Genomic DNA, 22,957 nt, shown 5'->3' with positions numbered 1-22,957 from the left:
AGCATTTCAGAGGTCCTTTGAGTGAAAGCCTCTACTATAGTTATTAAAAGTAATTCATTAATTTGATACTGTTATTATGCCCGGGTCTTCAGCATTCTGTGCAAATACTCCCCACCCGTTGGGATGAATATTAGGACATCTGCGTTCTCATCTGCGGGCTGCGTGGTGCCACGTCCCAACAACAGTCTCCCTGCATCCACGTGAGCAGACGAGAGCCAATGCAGTGAGCAGTTCTCGTTTATTCGCTAACGGGATGTGTTTTTCTGACAGCGAGCAGCTTGCAACAGCCATAGATCACGAGTCAGGACTTAGCAAATATTCTTGTAGGCAAGAAACCTTCACAAATGAGAGTGGTTTCATCAAACTCAGAGCAAACACTGAAGTAAACTAGTTCTTTATAATATTTATATTTCATGTGACCTTTTCTAAGAGAGCATAAGAAAAAAAATAGTCTGATTTAGGTGTTGCTGCATCAAAATTTCTCCAGCAGTGTCCAAGACTTCCCGAATGCACATAAGATCTCACTTATGCACTTCGGTGAGTCCATAGGAGCTGCTGTGGCACAAACATGTCTGAGATTTCCATGTGCTCTGGACAGATACTGGACAAACAGAGATTTCATCTCTGTGTCTCCAGTCCACTAATTCCACTAAAGAAAATTGTTAGCTAAAAAAACCCCATCATATCCAGAAATTTAATTTTCACAAGCTTTTGAGGGATTACATAAAAGAAAATAACCTCTTTTCTCCCCCATCCTCAGGGATGTCACCTACAACCCCTCTGGAGAATATACATTCCTAATTGGCTTGATTAATACCAATGAAACCATCCACTCTGAGAAGCAATTACAAACTGATCGCAGGTGTTGCCCCCAGCCTTCTCCAATTAAGGAGGGAGGAACTCAGCTCACACCAAAGTGTTTTTAAGGGTCAGTAAGGCCACCTGCAATCACTTGAGAGCTGTGATCCATGAAGCATTAGTAGGAGGGGAGAGTGCTAGAGCAGAAGCCAAAAGAACCGCTGTATTTCAGCTCTGGTGAGTTGCTACTATTTATTTTAAGAAGCTTTTTCCAACAAGTAGTGCTGACTTGGTACTTTTTTTTTTTTTTTTTTTGGTATCATTTGAGGAACTACTTACTACCTTTCTGGATCTGTGCTTTGTATCTGCACAGAGGCAAGAATAAAAAAGCAAAAGGTTTGTTCTTAGCTCAGGGTGGTGCCTGTTAGGGGCTAACTCGGGGATGGTGGTCACCGTGTAGCTGAGAATTTATATGTTGCTACTGGAGTGAGCACTGGTGCTGCTGGATGCCTACAGCAGGGCATCTCGCTGGGATGTGTGCTCCTGCATGCCATAGTGCATCAATGAAGTATTAACAGCAGCTGAAATGAGCATTAGGGTTTTTCCTGTGAATGTGCTGAGGTGTAAACTACATTAGCTCCAACAGAGAGGCGGACAGCTGCTGCACCCTTCCCAGCTGTACCTGACCCCAAACATCCTTCAAATGAAGCAGCAGCGAAAGCTTCACAGTGTTAAGGTCTGAAATTGAGGTAGCATCTCATGCTCTGCCCTAAACTATTCCATGGGCTTGGATACAGTGTGTTAGGCAGGCTGTTGCTGTGAGGGGTGCTTGTACGTGGGGGACTTAACCTGTAAGACCCTTGGGTATCAAAGGGGGGGTGCGAGGTGGGGAAGGCACAGCTATGACTCCAGGTTAATATAAAGAATAGCTGTTGTGTTGCAGTAACAGCATGGAAAATAGGGTGGCTAGAAACGCCTGCACTCCTCTGAAGTTGCAAGGTAGGGAACTGAACGGCTTTTTTTTTGTGGCACAGTTTTTGTGCCCACATCTGATGGGATGGGGAAGTAGGATATGGGTACAATACCAGAGAGTGCTTCTAATAGTGCCAGTTTAGGAGTCTTATCCCTGTTTTCAAGCTAGTTTATTTCTTAAACTCATTTTGCTGTGTTTTGATGTTTTCCTTGGAAAGCACCACTCTTCCTGCAGAGAACAAAAATCAGTGTTTAAGATATGCCTTAATGAAATTACTCATTCACTTACTCCGGATACTATTTTTCTGTAACCCATTGGTCACAAGTAGGGTGAAAACCATGTTTCCCTCTACCTCTGTTGTTACCTGTAATAACCCATAGAAGTTGTATTAACAGATCAAATAACAACCTGCTGTGAAATTTAAGAACCTGGAAGGAGCTATTGATTTGGGTGTGTTGCCTGCAAGTGCTAACAAGCCTGGGACAGATGCCGGCGTGCCTGGTCTCACCCCAAGCTGCTGTGGGCTGTTTACCCCTTGCAGAATCAGCCCAACATAGCTGCAGAGAAGGGATGGGTTTGGCCTGGAGATCCAGAGATTGGGAAGGGTTTAGGGGGGTTGTGTCCCCCTGGCTGTCATGCCATCAGGGTGCCGTTCTGGCTGGCTGTCCTTCCAGCTGGCAGGGATGAGCCATGACCTGGTGTTAGGGCCACGTTTTTCCTATCTTCCCCCCACACTGTGATGCTCTGAAGGACTGGGCTTAGATCTCGTGTCGGCACTGGGTGCCTGGAGATACAAGGCATGGAGAAATGCCCTTTTGCACTGTCTTTTATTTTCCCCCTGCCTTCCCTACCCCCAAACCATGCAGGCCTGCTAAATTTCACCTCTTTTCTTCAGTGGAAGAAAGCTCTTAGTTTTTGAGTCTCAGCAAAAGGGATAAATCAGTGTAATGGAAAGTACTGAATTTGAGGGGGAAAACAAAGACCTTTGCCAAAGTTATTTATATGCCGTAGCTCTTAAGCATCAATATTTGTTTCCTTTTAAGACGTCACGCTTCCCAGGGGACAGGAAGACTTGATCCTTTTGGGGCTGGTTAGTAACTAATGTGCTGGCTGTCAGCTTTCCCAGCAGTGCTGGGCACTTGTGATGGAGAAGACAAAGTGTATATTTGTGGCAAATCTAGACTTGACCAGCTTACCTACCGGGCAGCTCCTTCCCATTATCTTCCTTGGAGACTCGCTTGCTCCCCACGACTGAGCCTTCAGCTCTTACAGAGGTGATCCTGGCAGAGCAGAGATCAGCTCCTGTGCTTTGCCCTACACATGGAGTCAGCATGTAACAGTGCCAAAATAATCAGCTCTGTTACACATCAGGGACAGTGACCCCACTATTCCTCCGAAGTAATAAAATCCAAGGAAGAAGGGTGCAACACGGGTGTACTCTGTCCAGCCCGGTGTTTGTGTCTGGTCACGGGAGCCCTTTCTGAGTGATGTTTTAGGATTTGGACCGGCAGCCTGGTTTAACCCCAACCCATATTTTGGACACCTGTAGCTGTCAGCTCCTCTGTGTTGCTGCCACACATGGAGCTAGTTAGAGGGGGAGGCGATTAGAGTTAGACCTAGTTATCCTGTTAGCCCCTTCCCAGACAGCTTCTGTTACATGCCACCAGCTGTTATAAGTGTGCTCACTGCAAAAAAGGAGCTGAGCATTTCATTACAACCTGCACAGCTCTGTTCAGCAAATTACTGCTAATGAGTCCAAAGCAATAAATAACACCTGCTTCTGCTCTGCAGAGCACCCTGTTAACCTGCCACGCGATGGCCCTGATTCCCCCTACACCAGGAAAATCCTGGATCTGCTTCTCCAAAGACGTGCTGCCCTCAGCAGTTGTCACTTGGGGTGATTAGCTTCCCGACCATGAGAGTCAAGAGTTGTTCTGCTCCATGTGTGCAAGCTCTCAACTGGCCTGCGTTGTACCAGAGTCTGGTGGCCTCTTGAGAGGGCATCAAAGGAGACATAAGACAACAGCTCTTCCCTGTTTGCTTAGCTTTTTCCTCTTCCTGAGAGAGTTAAGTTTTGGCAGTGTAAATTCATGTTCCAGTAGACTACTTTTAAAGCACATGTTGCTTTATCCTTACACCAAGTAAATACAGAAGGGCAAGATAGGGCACTGAAAGAGGATTTATTTGTGCATGCAAGATGGATCTGACAATAGAAAGTATTGACAAAGATTTTTATCTGAGCAACTACCCGACTTGTACAAACAGATCTAGCTATCTCTGCAGAAAAAGGCAGCTAACTTCTAGTGTTGTTGGGGTGGGGGTGGGGAGCGGGCTCAAATCAAATGCACAGCAAAATAGGAGACTGAGATCTGTGTTATGCAACTCTGAACAGGCTTTTTCTTGATGCTCAGATTTTCAGTCTGACACTAAGTGTTTGAAAGCAGTGTGCATTTTGAACACATAAGGATGTGCAGTAAAAGGTGGAAAGAAGCTAGGACTGCTGCTTTCTGGAGAAAAAACATTATTTCAGGGCTTTCTGGGAGTGCATCTCAGCTTGCTGAATAGCTGCGAAGTGAGAAGGCGGCAGCACGAATTTAGATAAAAGTTCTAGACCTTGCTGCTAGATGGGCTGGAGCAGGTCCCAATTGCATGTGCTACCACATTGCGCTTGCTGTTACTGTCTGGGGCAGCTCTTCTGGAGCCCTGGACACTTGCAGGGCCCTGGTCCAGGGGTTCCCTTAGGTGCTGAAAAGACTAGATGGCAAAAACCTGCTGCCTTGACTTTATGCAACAAAATGACTTCCTGGTGCCAGGATGTCCCCATTACTTTTTATACTGTCAGCACAAAGCCAGCTGTTCCCTTCTTTCTCCCTTTACTTTTGGCCAAGGTTTGAGATTTTTTTTCCAAAGGGAGCTAGGCATCAAATCTTTATTCCAGTGGCTCTCGGTGCCTAAATGCTTTACCTGATCCTTAGTGCCTGAATACAATACAGCTGTCTTTACACCTTAGTTCTGTCTAAATCCTTTTCCTAGACTGGCCTCACTGCATATCTTGTTCTCCTTCTTCCCTTAACAACTGCCCAGCCAGCTGAGCTGTAATGCTTTTGTCTTGGTGCAGAGAGAGATAAAACAAAAGCACTCTAGTGAGACACTGAGAAACCTGGCTGCAAGCAAGGGTCTGTTCTGTTTGCAGTGTATATATCAGCCATGCTTGACAGACCAAGAAAATCGCTCTCTGGCCCGTATAAATATGAATGATGCAAAAGGAGGATTAGATGCAGTAAAACATCCTGGTTGTTTCTCCTGCTGCCTTGTTTACGCCCCTTCATTGGTATTAATAAGTATCCTGTGGAGAGGCTAGAGGTGTTGCTATTACTCTGCAAAAGTATGGAAACAGGTTCAAACGAGAAGAATAAAGGAAGCCTATTCTAAATTCTGATTTACTGTGGCCTTTGGCACATATTTATGATGTGGTGACAATGTGGGTATGCATTTGTTATGCTATCCAGACAGGAACAGATGTGGCCAGAGGTTTAGGGGGTGACTTGATGTTGCATCTAACCAGGACCCTACTACTGAGAAGTGCAGCCATCACCTTTCCCTACCAGCTCTCAGCTTCACCCTCCCCCTGCTTACCTTTCACCCACTCTGGGCAAATTAGGCCAAGAAACTAATCTCCTGGAAGACTTTTTTTTTTCTTCTCCTTCCTGTCAGAGCAGCTCATGGAACTGACTTGTTGAGGCTGAGCGGCTGAGTGCCCTGCAATACTGAAGAGCCCTGGCAGTGCAGGAACAACTTTTTTTTTTTTCCTAGCTTATTCTCATGCTGTGGGATGAGAGGTTTATGGAGGTTGCTCGTAAGTAAGCACAAGGCAAAGGAGCAGGCTGGATTCTCTGGAGTTAGTGGGAGCAGTGAGACTGGGCTCCGGGTGTAGCAATGTGCTTGGAGACAAGCACAGATGCCCCCTGCTCCCAGCCTTTACCACTCACCCTCCTCCAGCCTGGGAATCTGATGTCCCAAACGTAAGTTTATTCATATATAATTCTTTGCTAGCATTGATGTATCTCCTTGGAAACTTCATTTTGCAGCGGGGGGGAACCCACATTGGAACTCCAAGGGCATGGCTTCAGCATGTCCGCGTGCTGGGGGAGTGGGAGCTGTCGGTGTGATGGACAGGGGAAAGGACGAAGTGGCTGCGAAATGATCCCTGGCCACAAGAGGGTGGCCTAAGGTGGCACTTCTTCTGAAAGGCTTCACACTTTGAGGTTAGAAAAAGCTCTGTTTATGTGAATTTCCTAATTCCAGCCAGAAGCACAAGTGCTAGAATATAAGAAAAACCGATTTAGCTGCCGTTTTCCTGCTGTGGTTTGCAGATCAAAGCAGTTTAGATAGTTTACTTGGAAAAGTCTTGCATAAGCTTTCAAACTTCCTAGGTGCTTATCAGCATGATGTTAATTCTAGCAGGAATGAAGGATGCTTGAAAGCCTAAACAGTTGGTGAATTGTTCACTATTTCCAGCTTGGCGATGGTGCCTAAGAAGCTGCATTTGTGACTTGCAGAGCTGCAGAAAGTGGGATGCTTTTTTACTTCCACATCTGGAAAAAAAAAGTAAACACAATAGACTAGTTTAATTCATTGGAGAGAAAGAAGGGGAAAGTAAACTTCCCCAAAACAATTCTGTTTCCTTCTCTGCTTTTATTTGGTTATTAGTTTTGTTACCTTAATTTTCAGACCCCATGAGGGAGATTATCTTCATGTGGCAAAACTGAGTTTTTTCACGCTTCTCTTAACTGCAATTAGTGATGACTTCGTTTTGCATTGAACCAACAGCTGAAAAAACCTTTTGATGGGTGCTCTCTTCGAGATAACTGATGTCAATCACATGATTACTATGGGCTTTGTTCCTTGTTCCACAGCAGCAAGCTGCAAACAATATCCTATTGTCACAAGGGGTTTTGTAAAGGATTGGTTGAGTAGAAACGAAGGGAGAGTTTGCATTTTGTATTGAGCTGGTACTTTTTAGTTCATATTTATCCTAGTTTCCTTTCTTATGAAGAACAGCTATCATTATAGCTGATGGAAAAAGCTGCAGAGATCCAGCTTGGCAGAAAGCAGCCTGTAGTTAAATGAAGGTGAGGTGTGTCTGCAGGGAAAAGTTATCTTAGTGCCTGGAAATCCTTGCTTCAGAAGGGCTGCAACAGGCAGCTGAGATGTGGCAGGTGTTGTCTAAGGATGCCTCAGGTGAGAGGCAACAGTCCTGGGGGGAAAACATAGGAGTTGGGTGGCCTCTGTGAACTGAACCTAAGTAAAAGATAAATGGGAAGTGCTGGTGGTTGTGAAGCAAGTTGTGAAGAGACGGTTGCCTTTGTGCACCAAAGGGTAACAAATGTGAGCTGTGATCTCGGATCCTCCGTGGAGCCCTCAAGCAGCTTCACCCCATAATGCTTCTCAGGCTGATTAAGCTCATAGTAGCACTTGGCCAGTAACACAGATTTTTCTGCAGGCTGTTAATTTACCTTCTTATTGCTTTATTTTTTTCCTTTGCTAGCAAGGTGGTTTGATTAGCATGTGATAGCTCCTCTGCTTTGCTATTGAAGGGGACAGTCCTAGGGGGTGCAGGCTTTGAGAAACTGTTCCTCGGGGCTTCACAGACAGCTGTAGCCTGCCTGGGATTTCCATGCCTGTCTGGAGATCAGTGTAGTACTAATGAAGAAGCTAAAGAGAACCTGGGCAGCCATTGTACCAGGGAATTTGGCAAAGATGACTGAAGAAGGATGGGTTCTGTTTCTAATTTCCCTCTTCAGCGCTTAACGATTACTAATGGAGAGGTATTGCCCTGGAGCCTGAGCTCTGAGCATCTTCCCTGCAGCTTGCTGGACCTTTTCTATTTGAGTTGAGTTCTGTTACTTCAGCTGCAACAGCAGCCAAGGTTTGAATGTTTAAACACTCTCATTAGTATGAGTGATGATGAGGAAGATGCCTCCATCTTTCTTTGCTGAATGGCTTTCTCCTCGGGGAAACTGAAAGGGAGTGGGATGTTACTGAGCTTCCATCCACACATTGCCAGCCCTAGCTCACACTTTGGGGTGGAATGGAAGCAAGTGGAAGGCTTAGTGATGTAATTTGAGGGAATGCTGCATCCTCCCAAAACCACAGTAAGGGGAAAGTTGCCAGTGCCTTGGCTCTCCTTTGTGAGGAAGGATGCTTGCTTGAACCAAGCATCACTCCTGGATCCCCTGGCCTGGGGGAAGTGACTGCAGCCATGTGCAAGGAAAGGAGGAGCAGGAAGATCAGAAGCTGCTGGGGTGGCAGATAGGCGGTTTGGATTTGTACTGCAGCAACCATGTGAAGGGGCTCATCCTCCCTGATGTACACTGCGTGCTGGCTGCAGGACCAGACCTCATGGTAGTGCTGTTCAAGAAAGGGAGGTAGGTAAGAGCAGAGGGGTGAGGGGGTACCCTTTCTGTTGCAAATGGACACAAAACTCCTACTCTCCATTGCAGTGAAAACTGCGCATAGGTAAATGGACTCTTGAAAGCCTTAAGATGAAGCTTAAGGTCCACTCCCGCAGGCTTGTTGTAGCCTCTGTTGTAGGGGAAGATCCTGGTTTTAGGAGGCAAGTGAGGCAATGTCATAAGGAAGAAGAAGAAAAACCAACTGGCAAAGTCAGTGTTACGTCCCCAGAACTACCAGAATTAAACACCTTGCCCACTTTGCATTTTTTGTTGGTGTTGTTTACCACCACTGCTGCTCTTGTTTTCAAATGTATGTTCACACCCCACATTTCTATTCTACAGAAGTAAATTCAAACCAGATGTAAATGTGGTGATTGCTCTGAATTTCATTGATCTTGTGCACTTGCATGAACTGTAAATTCATGCTGGAAGAAGTGGAGTTACTACTTAGATGATCATTATATACCTCTGTGCTGCAAATACTGGGGGTTTAGGCATTTTTTCAAACCAGTACTGCCATTATCTTATTGATTTTATTCAAATTTCACATAATTAGATCTTCTTATCCTGTTAGTGAATACATAAAGGCAAGAAAAATCATGAGATGACAAAATACACCAGTGTCCAGCTGTCTTTGCTTCTCCAGCACAAAAGATCCTGCCTCTTTTAAGTAAAACTTCTGTTTGTCTGTAAATGAACCTGCTACAGGATTACAATAATGGACTCTTTCAAGGGAAAACAATAAATATGGTATCAGCTGACAGATGCTATCCTTCCTGGCTGCAGTGTTATATCCATTATTTAATAAGATAGACATGATGTTGAGGAGAGCTGGAGCGATGAGGTGTAACTGTATCTTTTTGCTCCACAGAGGAACCTCCAAAGAGATTAACAGAGGAGGAAGGAGGGGAAACTTTTCATCTGGGCTTCTGGTGTCTTATGACTGCAGCTTTTTGTTTGCAGATAGGACCCTGCAGGAGCCCTACTGAATGAGGACAGAGATGCACAAAGCTGCTAGTAAGTTTCCCCACCACTTCTGCAGCAAATGTGTTTTCTTGGTGTTTTTCAGAAGCTGTCTGCGTGAGGTGAATGAAGTCAAGTCAGGTCCAGCTCAGATAATCTTGATACTATTGAGCAGAAGGAGGCACTTCTTGTGCATTGTTACTAGCTGTCAGAATTGAAGTGACCATGGAGCAGCTCTGTGCTGGAGGCTTGGGCTGAGAAGATAGATAGGCAAGTGCGGCTCTCGCACATTAGCTGTTCTTCAGAAGTTGCTAGCAGTAGGTGTCTTAGGACTGGCTGGAAAGTCATGGAGAAAACTAATTTTGGAAAACTGCATGCAAACGAAACAAGGATATGTATGTTCCACAATCAGCTTTAATAGTTAGTGGTGTAGTGGCAATTAGGAGAGCAGGCAGGGTCTTTTTGATAAAAGAAGGTGCATTTTTCAACTAGCTGAAACTGAGGAAGTTTCTAGGTTTTGGGTAGGAGATCAAAATTTCCTCTCTAGGAACTAGTCTGATACCAGCAGGCTTGTTCCCAGTAGTCCTCCCAAGCAGCTGCTAATAAATACCATGAACAGGTGTGAACTAACTCTTCGATCTGAAAGACAATGATGCTCAGATATGAGATCAAACACAGCAGGTAGTCCCTATGTCTGGATGGGAACAAAAAAAAAATTTATACCAACTCCCCTGGTTCATGCAGGTCAGATCTAGTTCAGAAACAGCTGTTGTGCCTGGCTAGTGGGATATAAAGTTGATCTGGCTCCTTGGCAGCAGAAAACAATCCACAACCACCCCTGGTCTTGCTATCACAAGACAACATGCTCCAGGCATGCTGACTTCCTCTGATCTGGCCTTGGGTGTTCAACTACTAGCAATTAGTTTGCCTAAACCTCATCTCTTGAGTATTAAAATTGTAAGGAAAGGGCCAGTGCCTGATTCTTAAGAGGGCAAGGGGTTAACATGTTAAATAAAAATATTCTGTCACTATAAAAAGATGTATCCTTATCTCTGAAAGAGACATATTCTATTACCCTGGAAATGACTGATTGGCCCTAATGAAGCTCCATGGGGAGAACGTACAGCAATATGGCTGGCTCTGGTTACCTTAGCAACTCTCTCCTTGAGAATTCGGAGGCTAAATTTATATAAAATTGGAGATCTAAAAACATCTGACAATATTCCAACAGAGAAAAATGTTACCCACTGAAATTAACCTTGATTAAGAAGGATGATGTTGCTGTAATTGAGTTGGCGTGTACCTCCAACAGAAGGGTTTTGAACGCTTATTGTTGTTGCGAGTCGGGGAAAGCAACAGGCTGCTCTGAAGGAGCATCCCGTGCACATCGGTGGGGAGGTGTGTGCAGTGAGAGCTGGTAAGACAGGGAGAGGTAGGGGAGAAGGTGCCTCCACATAGTTTGGAGCTGCCCAGCTGCGCGTGTTCTTAGCTCCTGCAACCCTACAGCCATATTATTATGCTTTTCTGCTACTGTTAGTATTGTTCTTGAGGTTAGAAACTCTTCAGCTACCAGGCAAGGCCTACTGCTTTGCTTCTTGGAGCACCGACTTGGGTCTTGACCTAGACTAGGAGAACTGAAGTTTGTCCGTAATGAATGCAAATCATGGACCATGCACTCTGGCAACATAAGTAATCATATGTGTGTTGACTTAACTGGTATATAATAATGTACTTCCCTGGATGTCAGTGCAGGTAAAATCTCTTGCAGTTGCTGAGCATCATCAGCCACAATTCCAAGTTACATCGCGTTAGTTTCAGAGAAGTGTTTTTAATGCTTCAATCTTTAGCTTTTAAGCACTTGGAGTTTGTAGATAGCTTTAAAGCTGCATACATTGTCACTGCTTATCGCCTTTTAATTTTAAAGATCATCTGGATTGACTCAGTTGTTGAGGGCTGAAATGGAGATGTGGCCGTGGACTTGGTGAGGAACGGTGACGTGGCAGGAGAGACCCTGAGCTGCCAGGGGTGATGCTCGGAGCTGCTGCTGGCTGGCACCAGGGACCGAACCGCCCCAGGCTGGGGAAAGCGGTGGTTAATTTTACTTGTGGAATTTGTTGCTGGGGGAGGTCAGCAGGCCAAATACTCCAGTTGGGTTTTAAATAGGGCTGGATAATTTCATGATGTCTAACAACATTTGCAGCTCTGCAAGGCAAGCTAACGAGGTTAATCAAATCTTATGCTTCAGGGAACTGCCTTGCCATGCAGGCCTGCTCCTGTGTAAACACTGCAGGATGGGGCATTATGGGTGTTTGACCGAAAATATCAGGAGTCTGCGTCAGTGAGCCAGGTTTGTTCTAAGCTAGAATGATGAAGGATTTGTTCAGAGATGGAAAAATGGAGCAACCCTCATTACTTCTCAGTTTATCGCTCTGAGATGCAGCTGCACTGGCCTCTATTAAAAGAAATGAGAGCAAATGTGTGGCCGCAATACCTTGGGGAATTAGCAGTTACACTCCACTGCTCTGTGAGTAAGGACCTTGGTGATTGTAGTCCCTGTTGTACTTATTGCTAATCCTCCTAGGGCAGCACTTTCCCACTGTAATGTGCCTTACCTTCTGCTGGGTCAGAAGCTCAATAACAGATCAGGAAATACTGCTAAAAAATGAAAGGTTTGCACAGGTGAAGCAGGGCATGGCTGCACAAAGATCCTGTGCCTTTCCTCTTTCCTCACTTACTGAAAGCAGTGTAACCTCATTGGAAGGGTTTCCCCATGAGTCTTGCCAGTGACCCCGGCCCCAGCAGACTGAGCTCAGCACAAGCAGTGCAGCCTCTGGGGATGCTGCAGAGCTTGGGACCACTGGGCTGACTGCAAAGTAGAGAAGATCCTGTGCTGTGTTAATGTGGAGTATCATTTTGATGAGCACCTGACTTGCTTCTGGTGAAGTGATGTAATGCAGGGAATACCTTAGCCTTTTGTTCCTGTTCTGATCAGTCGCGAAGGGATTATACTGGTACAAATCCATTGACTTGTTCAGGGTTTATAGTCTGAAAAATGACGGCAGGATTTGGCTGGTTGCTCTTGTTTTTCTTGCCACTTGACTCCTGGATGTGGTGCTTGTAAGTGAGAGCTGAAAGCAAATGCAGAGGGCTTGGCCGCTGAACTGCTTCACTTCTGGTCTCCCTGTTTGTACAAGGTTTTCCCTGTCTTCAAAGGAATCTGGAAGGAAAATGTCCCTGGCTTGATTGTGGCATGAATCCAGGCTGAGCCAGGTGGGCTCAGGCTAAGTTAGGCTCTTCAGCTATATCGAACAGGTCTGGAGCCATGGGAGATGGGGAAGAGCGGAGCTGGAAGCAAGCACACAAATTTCCAAACTCACTTGATGGTCTTTCCTTTGCCCTTGGTGCTTAATGTCTCCTCAGCTAGTGCTGAGTGTGAGGCTGAAGTGTGTTACTTTTTCATGGGCTTTTCAGTATTCTGGCTGAAATATTTTAAGGTGTGAAAATCTTAGGCAAAGTCTTCTGGGCTTCCCTAAATTGCCATGTTCCTAAAATTCACCACAAGCAAAGGTATGCTTAAGGTGGGATACAAAAGGAATTAAATGCATCCCATGAAGCAAAAGTCCTCTGAATTAAGACAAAAAGGGATTGCAGGTTTTGGGTTGCACATGTTTTCATTAGCACAGTAATTAGTTTGCATTCAATTATTGCTTAAATGTAAAATAATAGGTGAAGTGTTTCTTCCACATGGAAATGTAATGTGATTACAGCTTCCTATTTCACAATAACTACATGATGACCATAGACATAAATATTTTTGAGAATCCATTATGGAGGAAGATAACTAATAATTCCTTTCTACATATTTATGCCATGTTTGGGAGTTGCTAGAAACAGCACATGATGCTGACCTCTGACTAACTCAAGCTAACAGAATAAACCCTGTAAAAATAACACTTTGTTGCATTTGTATGTGCATACTAATGTACATACGCTTATACAATGCATAATTGCTGTGCAGGATTGGGCTACCTGGTCCCTTAAAATTAATAATGTCTCCAGTGCTGGTTCTCAAGTGGTTCTTCCCCAGGGGCCATACTTGCTGGGTAAGTAAGTGTCTCAGCAGAGTGTTGTCTGACAGCCTAAGAGTTTCTAATGCTCTGTTGTGCCACTTCAAAATACCCCTGAGAATCCTTCTCTTGAAGGGAATAAATTGCAAAGGTCTCTGAGATACTGGGGGAGGTGGGGAACACCTCTAAATATGAGGCGAACTGATGGATAACCCACTTGGATAGGGAAACTTGTTGCTGATCGGGACTGACAGAGGAAGGTGACGGCATAGATGTGTGTGCATCTTGCAGCCTTGCGGTGGGTGATAGCCTCTCAACGCTTCAGCACGGAGCCAGCAATCTGACGATGAATTCATGGAGTGAAACTTTCGGTTGAGTCAAACACAACACGATCAGGCTTGGCCTGCCTGGCCTCTTATGAATAGAAGGATAGGTACATTGGATGGTGCTAGATCATTATGGTGGTTTTCCTTTTACGTAAACTATGAAGTTACTTCCTATGGTGCAGAAGGAAGCTGGTCCCTGCTGGCAGGGTGTGCTGTAACTGCCTGTTGTGAAGGTCTGAGGTATCTTAGCCAGACTGCAACAGGAGCTAACATAATGTATACTTTGGGACAATATAATGCAAAGGTGGGTGGCTTGAAAAGAAAAATCCTTTGTGGAGAGGCAGATAGTAAAGGACCAAATCCTTTATCCCTATGACGTAGCTCCCTTGCCCTGTCCTATCTAACCAAGTGATGGAAGTAGGGGGGTCACAGAGTCCCATTAAAAACAGCCAGATAACCACCAGACCTGTTTTCTGCTTAATAAAAATGGGTTACAGGGTATTGATAACCACTCATCTGATCTCCTGGTACCCTTGGTGCTTTTGATTGATACTTTTAATCACATTTACCAGTGAGATGCCCAGCTCTATGGCTCAACACAGAGACCAACTTTATCAGACAATCCAGAAACTCATCAAGATCTTTCAGTTTGCAAAGCAGGTCTTAATATGTTTCATTCTGGTACCAGCCATACACATAGTGTCTGTCTGTCACCTTCCAGCACACACTTGTCACTCAGTGAACTGTGTAGAGGAGCAACCTGAGCATAATGAAAAACCCTGGATAAAAGGAAATTGAAAATCAAAGTCCCTGGCCTTGGGAATTAAAGGATGAAGCAATCGCTGGTTAACTCATTTCCCCCTAGGGGAGTCCTCCAGCCTCTTGCAGCCTGCACTGTAAAGGAGCTTACAGTAAAATATGCATTTCATTTTATTTTGTTGAGAGGAAGAAGGGCAAATGAAATGACCAGAGGAGAGGTGGATGGAGAGTGGAGCACAGTCGGCACTTTCCATTATGTTTCATTTGTCAAGCCAGTTAGTCTTGCTGCAGAAATAATATTGGGTTCTCCGGCCTCTTCTTCCGGACACCTGCTGCCCTTTTGCAGTGATTTATCCCTGTGCCCCATCCTCCTTGCTGGGAGGAAGAAATGATGGTTTAGTGAGCGTAGCTGGACCCTCGGCTCAGAGGCAAGCCCTGTCTGCATTTTGACTGTGGCTTGAGATAGTTGCTGCTCCTGTGGGGAGCTTGGATTTCTTCTTTTATAGAGCTTTTGGCCAGCATCTAAGAAACATCTATCTAGATGTGTTTTGAATTGGATTTGTCAGAGCACATTTCCAAAATACTGGGTATGTCTCACCAGAAACTGATCTATTTGTGCTCCTGCTTTCTTAAATCACCATGTGCTGCTTCTATACAATGGAGCTTGTGAAATGATTGAGTTGCTACTCTTCCTTCCCCACTACTAGTGACAGTTTTCCCCCACATGGTGCCCTCAAGGTCTGCTCGTGGTGGCTACGCTGTGGCTGAGTTCTGCTACCTGTGAAGACCTGTATGTCCAGCCTAATCCACAGGCACTGCAATACATTGTTCCCTAGTTGAAACTTAATTCAGTTTTAATACTCAGCAGTGCTGCACCGCTGTGCTGCTGGGGGAGGTTAGAAGCTGTTGCTTACACAAAAGCTAACAATGAGCATGTTTTGGTAGGGATATGAAGTACACACTTATACCTGTGCTCAGCTTCCTGCAGGGGCCAGTTTACAGTCCAATTAAACAATTACAAATCATTAAACTGAATCTTCAGAATCCTCTGGGCTCTCTAAATTGCTATTTACATAATTCTACAACTAAAAATAATGAAGATAAAGCAATCGGGTGGCTGTGGAACATCCTTTTCAGGAATATGAAAAGTTAATTGCCTTCACTTTATTCCCAAGTGGGCAAACACTGTCTTGTTTAATAGTGACAAATAAAATTTGGGGGGTGTTTTACCCACCTGGCATTTTGAAAAGGGAATAGGCTGTACCTGAAGAGGCATCATCTTGGAGAAAATATTATTACTCTATACAGGTCCATCACCCTGTGGTGTGTTCATTAAGGGAATATGAGGTTGCTGAAAGATATTATAACTTCTGAAATAGCCTCTGCTAGAATTGCTAGCACAAGGAGGAGGGAAGGCTGGCGTGACCTTTCCAGGTCTAAAGCCTGGTGGAAGAGTTTTGCCTTTGCTTTTTCTTTCCTGTGTATCTACACATCCACGCTGCCATTAGGATCAGAAAAAGCCTGTTGTCACATGGATAGTATACTTTCTAGAGCTTTGTTTCAGACTTCTTTTTGGCCCCAGTTTGGGTGGTCTTCTCCCTTGCCCCCAAACTTTGGAATAGAAAAGCCCCACTAAGCTTGCCATGCTTTCACCCATTCAGTTCACTGAAGTGGAAGTACAAGGCTGGAAATAAAAGGATGAAATTTATCTTAAAGGCCACACTTCAGCCATAGCTCCCAAGTGCTCAGTGCTTTGGAAAATACGTTCTTCAACTGACAACTTGATGGTTTATCCCATACAGGACATGTGTAAATACTTTATGAAACAGAGAATGGCTTAAGCATATTATTAAATGCCTTGCTGAATACAGAGCTAAATAGTGATTATTTTGCACGACTCAGTTTCTCTAACCACCCAGAAAGAAGAATAAGAGTTTTGAGCCCTCTCGACAGCATTACAAGGAGATATAATGATATCATGCAAGTGAACTATTGTACTGATACAAAATACTATAATCAGCATTAGATTTGCCTGGCTGTGGAAAGCTCAGATAACTTTTCTTTGCTATCACTGTCTGTGTTTCTACAGTATGACACCAGTGCAACAACAAAACAGACTGAGTATGTTCCAGGTGGCAAAAAATTACTGTGAACAAAAAAATAAATAATTTTTCACTTATTTTTCAAATCTCCAGGCACAGTTAATCAAATTTTATAAAAATGAAGCCAAAATAGCTCTTAATAACAGGGTTGAGGGCCAGCACCTCAGCTGTGAGAATAGTTTTTGCTCTTTTTGCAATGCATTTTGAGGAAGGAAAAATAATTAGAAAACTGATGTGAAAAGGACAGATTCCGTTTCCCTGCTCTTTCCAGGTTTGCCTGTTCAGTACCTCAGTAATGCCACGATGGCTTATCTTTGTACCAGTTTTTTTCAATTCTTCCAAACATGGAGCTGTTCTCGGGGCCCTTGAGGTGCTAGGTCTGGCTGGCTGCTTCTACTCCACAGTGAGAAATAATCCACTGCAGGGAACAAAGCAAAAAGCCCCAGTTTCAAGGCAGAAACAACCCTCTTCTCATACAGAGCTAGGGAAGGACTGACAGATATGTTGCTGCAATCTCTCCGTGTTTCCCTGATTTCACAGTAAACTATATTCTTACCAGAAAGAAAATGCAGAGTTGATTGCAGCCTTGCTCCTTCTGACAGATTTTTGTTCCTTTAGTCTGTGTTAACTGATTTCTTGCAGTATCCAAACTCCCCAGGGCAGCAGGGACCAAGGACCAGAGACTCTGGCTAAGTTTGTATTCTTAGAACTGGTATCCAGTCTGGGGTGTGCAGAGAAGGTGGGTGGTGGAGGACTCAATGAAGGGAAACCACTACAGAACTAGATCTGGTGTTTTTTTCAACCTTGCTTCTATGAGGTCTGAGGGGCACAAAGAGGTGGAGATGCTCTCTCAAAGGAGAGTGAGAGTGGCAAGGGGAGCCTCTGGAGATGTAGTGCTGTACAGCATCTCTTCCAGTCTGTCTTCACAGTGATGCGGTGTACATGCCTCTGGGATGTTGAGTATTGGGTGGCGATGCAGCTACCTGTGCACATCCATCATGTGCCTGCACCTTTGTGCTGCTGGAAGCAGATGACTGCAGGGTAAGTGCATTGGCTGCGCCCAGCTCTGCTGACAGACAGGTGGCACCTCCAAGAGTCACAAACGCCTGAATTCGGTGACACTTTACTATCCTTGCCAGTCTGTGCTCCTCCTCAACAAGTGACAAACTGCTGCATTAGAAGCATGTTATCAATCCAAAGTGACCTTGCCCTGTCACAGCCTGTGAGATGCCCTATAAATCACAAAACACAGTAATTACCAGAATTAGGCAAGGGATTTGGGATTGTTCTGGGTAATAACATCACTGCACATCTTCCTAGAGGCTCCTCAGCTTTGGAAAAGCTAAACTCAACAATCCCTCTGGTGTCCTTCACTAAGCTTTTTATTGTATCTTTTGGGCACATTTTATGATGATCCAGCTTTTTTCGGCGCCTGCATGACTATTGCTGGCTGGTAATGGCATCAAGAGGCTTTTTAAACCTGAACAATGTGGTATTTTGTTTACAGCATCCTTATGCTTGGCTATGATCTTGAGTAAAGAGGCACATAACCTGGCAAGCTGGAGTGGGAGTTATGATTTAAATAACGTGAGGCTTTCTTGATTTCTGCACCTTTTCAGGAAGGTTTTCTTTCAAGGAGAAATTCAGTTGGCATCATATAGTGTTTGTAAGCACAGCATAATTAAAGAAGTGGTGCCCGTTGCCATTTGGTAGGGCTGAGAAGCCCACAAGTGTGGAGATCAAATGAGGAAAGGACCAGTACTGCCTTGTGAAATGAGAAACAGCACTCCTTGGCTGGTGTAATTCTCCTTGGTTTCACACGTCTAGGTGGATTACAGCCCCTGAAGCAGTGTGCTCCTTGGGTTGTTTTTTTTTTTAACTTAAGGAGAATTTAACCTGCCTGTGGAAATGTAGCATTTACTCAGTGCTAGAGAAGATGTAAGGGCTGGGGATTCCCAGTGCGGAGATGGAGTCAGCCGCTGCCCCCAGCTGCCTGCTCCTTCAGAGCAGTTCCAGCTCCCCTGTGACATGCCTTCTGGCCTGACTGGGAGGATGAATTGGCACCAGAAGTAATAAATAGAGAAAAGAGTGAGTTGTCTGGAAGAGAAATGGGAAACCCTTGTAATCGCTGTTGAAATCCTGCATGCCTGCTGAAATGCTATCCATGTCTCCATCTGAGCTCTACTGTGATGCTGTTTAAGGGCTTTCAACATTTCTCCCGAAAGTTCTTCCTTTTCTTCCTGAAATCTGGGTCTTCGCTACAAAAAGGTCATCTTTGATAACAAAACATTTTAGTAATCATTCAGAAATGGCTTAAATAAGCTTTCCTGACAAAAAAAACCCCAACAAACTAGGTCCACTAAGCACCCTTGAAGAACTGGTGCAACCTTGAAATATCAAATTCCATTTCAAAACCTTTCTCTTGGTTTTCCCTTCAGTGGATCTGTCTGAAGCTGTTTTTACACCCCAGGGAAGACGCTAATCTCCAGCTGTGGATGTCAGCAACACGTGTGTGGCTCCTGCACATTTTCACAGAGCCTGACTGTGCTGTCACTGGGCAGCCCCACTCAGCAAGGATCAGGCTGTCCTCTCTGGCAGGCCAAGCGTACAGGTTGTGTGCTTGGCAGGAGTCATGTCAGTACAAGATGCGCTCCCTGCGCTGGGTTAAATGGCTGAACTCAGCTCCTGTGCCAGAGTGTTGTTTTGCAGAGTCCTTGCCTCTTGGTTAAGAGTAAAAGTCCAGGGTAATTCTTGCATCCTGCTTTCTTGGATAAAAAAGCATCCTAAAGCAACAAGACCTTATTCTTCATGTCTGACCTGCATGACCCAGGATGTCTGTTTTAGAGGCTATGGGCTTTTCCATGGGCTTTTCCTAACAATAGGAGAGCTTCGAATAAAGTCATAGAGATGAGTAGCTGAAACTTCTCCCAACTGTTGAAGGAAGGAAGCCAGGTCTTAAGAGGAAAAGTCTGTCTGAGTCATGTTTCTTCTATTTCCTATAGCTATTTTGGAAGTATACAAAATGAAAAGGAGAGGGGGAGGAAGACTTAGGGTTGCTTGGGTGGTGTTTTTTTTTTAATGCATCATCCCTAATGTCACCAGGAGCTTTGCTATTCATTTCAGTGGGAGCCCTTATCACTGAACTTCGTTTCTTCACACTGCAAAGCAAACTGCAGTGTGTCTTGGCTTTACTGGGGACTATGTTGAATCCCACATCCTCTCTTTTTGTTGTTCTCCCCGGGAACTGGACAGGCACTTTCCACTTGAGTTAGTTATAAGCTGCTTTGATGTTTTGCCAGTGAACAGGGCAATTCTGTGCAGCCCCTGATCTCATAATCACATGTGTTGATGTAGGGACAAAATGCTGTTGTCTAAATGTAAAAGATTCTCTGCGCGCGTGTGAAGGACCTCAAGATACAACGCGCTGTGGAGTCGTGCCTGTGGTGGTGTGACTGTTTTGCAGTAGTAATCCAAAAATCTGTAGGAGTGCTACTAGTATAGGAAACCTGCAGTGGGATGTACAAGATCTGTTTGAGAAGAAGCAAATATGCAGTTGTAAATCTCAAGGTGGTGGTGGTGGTTGTTTCATGCCAAATGCCTCCCTGTCTTCCTCCAAAAAGAAGTTCTGTCTGCTCGGCATTGCTGGATGTCTCCAGGATATCCAGCAAGGACCTTCTCTAGGGTTGAGGTTACCAGAGCTAGAAACATGCAGCAATTTCATCTTTGGCACTATTTAGTGGGATCCAGCTCCTGGTGTTACATGATACACAAAGAATGCAATCTCCTTAAAAACTCAGAAAAGAAAAGGGTATTTCGAACCCTCATGGCTGAGGGGGAGAGCTTGCAGCACTGTCCTTGAGGACTCTGAAGGATCAAACACAAACCTGGGAATTATTTATAAGTCCCAGTTTGATAAGAACTGAAAAAAACCAAACCCACATCCCTGGCCTTTGAGAATCCAGCCCATACAGACCCCTGTTCTGTGCATACTGCGAATCGGCCCCCAGAGCAGTGTTTGTGGAGGGAGAATGGTTCCCTCCCGCAGTGCGAGCAGCTCCCACTTCCCACACCTTGCTTGCAATGGGAGCTGCCTGGCAAAACACTGGTCTGAAACCACTCAGAAATACAGGGCAGATAAGGAGCGCGGCTGTGCCCGGGCAGCACCCTGATCCCATCCATTCAAGGATGGTAGAGCTGGTTTTCCTTGTTTAACCATGACAGCTTCTCTCTCACCCTCAATAATCTGCTGACTGCTAAGGACATGAAGAGAAACCTGCAGGACCCAGCTCGTTCCCATGTATCACCCAATGCTTTTTTTTTTTACCCTGCTGTAATATTTCTCACCTGTCCCATGCAGCAGATTCAAGGAAGTCCTACAGGGGCCAGGTCCGCAATTCCATTTGTCATGTCAGGCAACGCAGGAAATTGCATTGCAACAGAGCAAATTACTAAATCACACATAATTGCTCTGATAATGGTTTAGAGAAGGTGACAACAACTAGGAAGCTTTTTCATCCCCCAAGGTTAAACATTTTACAGGTACTTGATCGCATTCTTTTCATGTGAAAATATGTATTTTCTTCCCAGCTCTTTTTCTGCACAAAGGAACTCACAGAAAAAGGTTTTGGAAAAGGTTTGCTTATTTTCCTGCATGTAACTAAGGGAGGATTGATTACCTCATGGTGTTTATGATGCTGAGGTCGGCTCCCTTTGCACTAGTCTTGCAGGAAGAGACAGTCTGCATGTCCCACGTGCTGCAGAAAGCAGGTGTGAAATGTTGACTGTCCCCATGCTACAGGCAGCACAGCGCAGCTCAGAGATGAAGGACCTTGCCCAAGACTGTAAGAAGTCTTTTGCAAACATTAGACTCTTGTTCAGGTTGGTCTTAAACCCCTGCTCTTAACAGAGAAGCACCTTCATCCCTAAGGATGACCTCGTCCTGTTTTGGTTGCACTGATTTCAAAGCCAACATTTTCAGTACTTGAAATCCATTTATCTCCTAGTGTGTGTGGAAAGTTACAAGCATTTTATCTGTGCAGGACTGGAAGAAAAGGCTATTCAAGCTGTTGGCTGCCCCCCTGCTGTCCTCCAAAATAGCCTTTTTATTGCCCTGCAATATTTAAACTTCAGCAGCTAAAAACTGTCAACAAACTGCTAAGAAAACCAGAAGAATCTCATTGCTGCAGCTTTAATGAGTGGGGTTTTTTTTTCTTTCCCCCTACAGCACTTGCTCCAGCTTGCAGCAGCCAAAAATAGAGCTGGCAATTCAGAAGTGTGCAAGTAACTTGTCCTGGTGCTCACTCCCATTTCCCCCAGGCAGCAGGTGGCAAGGGCTGGGCAGCCACCCATTTCCAGAGGCAAAACCATGTCCCTGCAGCGATTTCTCTCCCCGGGGCACCTGAAGTCTTGCACAGCTGCTTCTGAGCAAGCGTGTGCAGTTGCATTGAGACCACAGCACTTGGATGCTCCATGTGCTGCTGGCGGGGCTCCAGGATAACACGCTTGCTCCAGTGTGCTGGGGTATTTTTGAGCATAGGAAAGTGGGGCAGTGAAGCCAGCCAGGGGCTCACGGCCCTTGGCAATGCTGTTCCCAAAGGTCAGAGCTGGGGGGAGGTGGAAACTCACCCCACCCAGACTGTTTTCCTTCATTGTCTCTGGTTTTGTGTCCAGCAGTGGAGCTTATCTCAAAGGAAAGGGTGGAGGCTTTCTAAAGAATTGATTTACTTCAGATTTTTCTCACCCTTGGGAAGATGCCATGCCTTCTCTTTGCAGCTCTGCTCGCTCCAGGTATATCCTAAGTGCTCGTGAGAAAGTCTGCAGGAGTTTGACCAGGGAGGGGGAGCAGGGCTTCCAGGCAGGCAGGGGGACCCTGCCCCCTGTTTCTCCCAGAAAGGCACAGCCCAGAAGTCATTTGTCTGATTAAAAAAAAAAAGCAAACAAAAAAACCCCCAAAAAATCCACCAACAAAAAACCCAACAAAGTGGAAGAACGCAGTTGGATTAAGAAAACAAAAAGTCTGCAAGAAACAGGTGGGAAGGGGGAGCACTAAGGGGGGAAAAAAAGCCATTGTGAAATCATGTCATTTGGTGTAATGCAATCTGGCTAATTACTCAGCTGCACTAATTTGAGAGCCTGTCAAGTGGGTAAGGGGAGAGGAGGGTGCAAGCGCAGCCCCGGGTCCCAAAGCTGCTGTGAGTATGTCTGGCTGGCCCCAAGCAGGAGCAGGATGGAGAGCACGGTGCCCTGTGAACTGCTCAGCACCCAGCATCTCAGCACGTGCCCTTCAACGAACAAGGATGAAATAACGAAGGACAGCTGCCTGGGTGCCTCTAAGGAGATCATGACTAGCACAGCAATCTTTATTTTTCCCTTGTTACTTTGCTGCCAGCCCCTTTGCCCCCAGCTTGTTGGGAAGTTTTGTGCTTTGGATGTTGGGGGCCAGGCAAACGCGATCAGCTGCTGGCAGGCTGAGCAGCGTGACAATGTGTGACATTCAGAGCTGGTTCCCCACCCA

Source organism: Falco naumanni, chromosome 7 (genome assembly GCF_017639655.2).
Source record: "Falco naumanni isolate bFalNau1 chromosome 7, bFalNau1.pat, whole genome shotgun sequence".
NCBI classification, from domain to species: Eukaryota; Metazoa; Chordata; class Aves; order Falconiformes; family Falconidae; genus Falco; species Falco naumanni.
The sequence above is the reverse complement of the archived record's forward strand: the minus strand, read 5'-3'. Positions refer to the sequence as shown.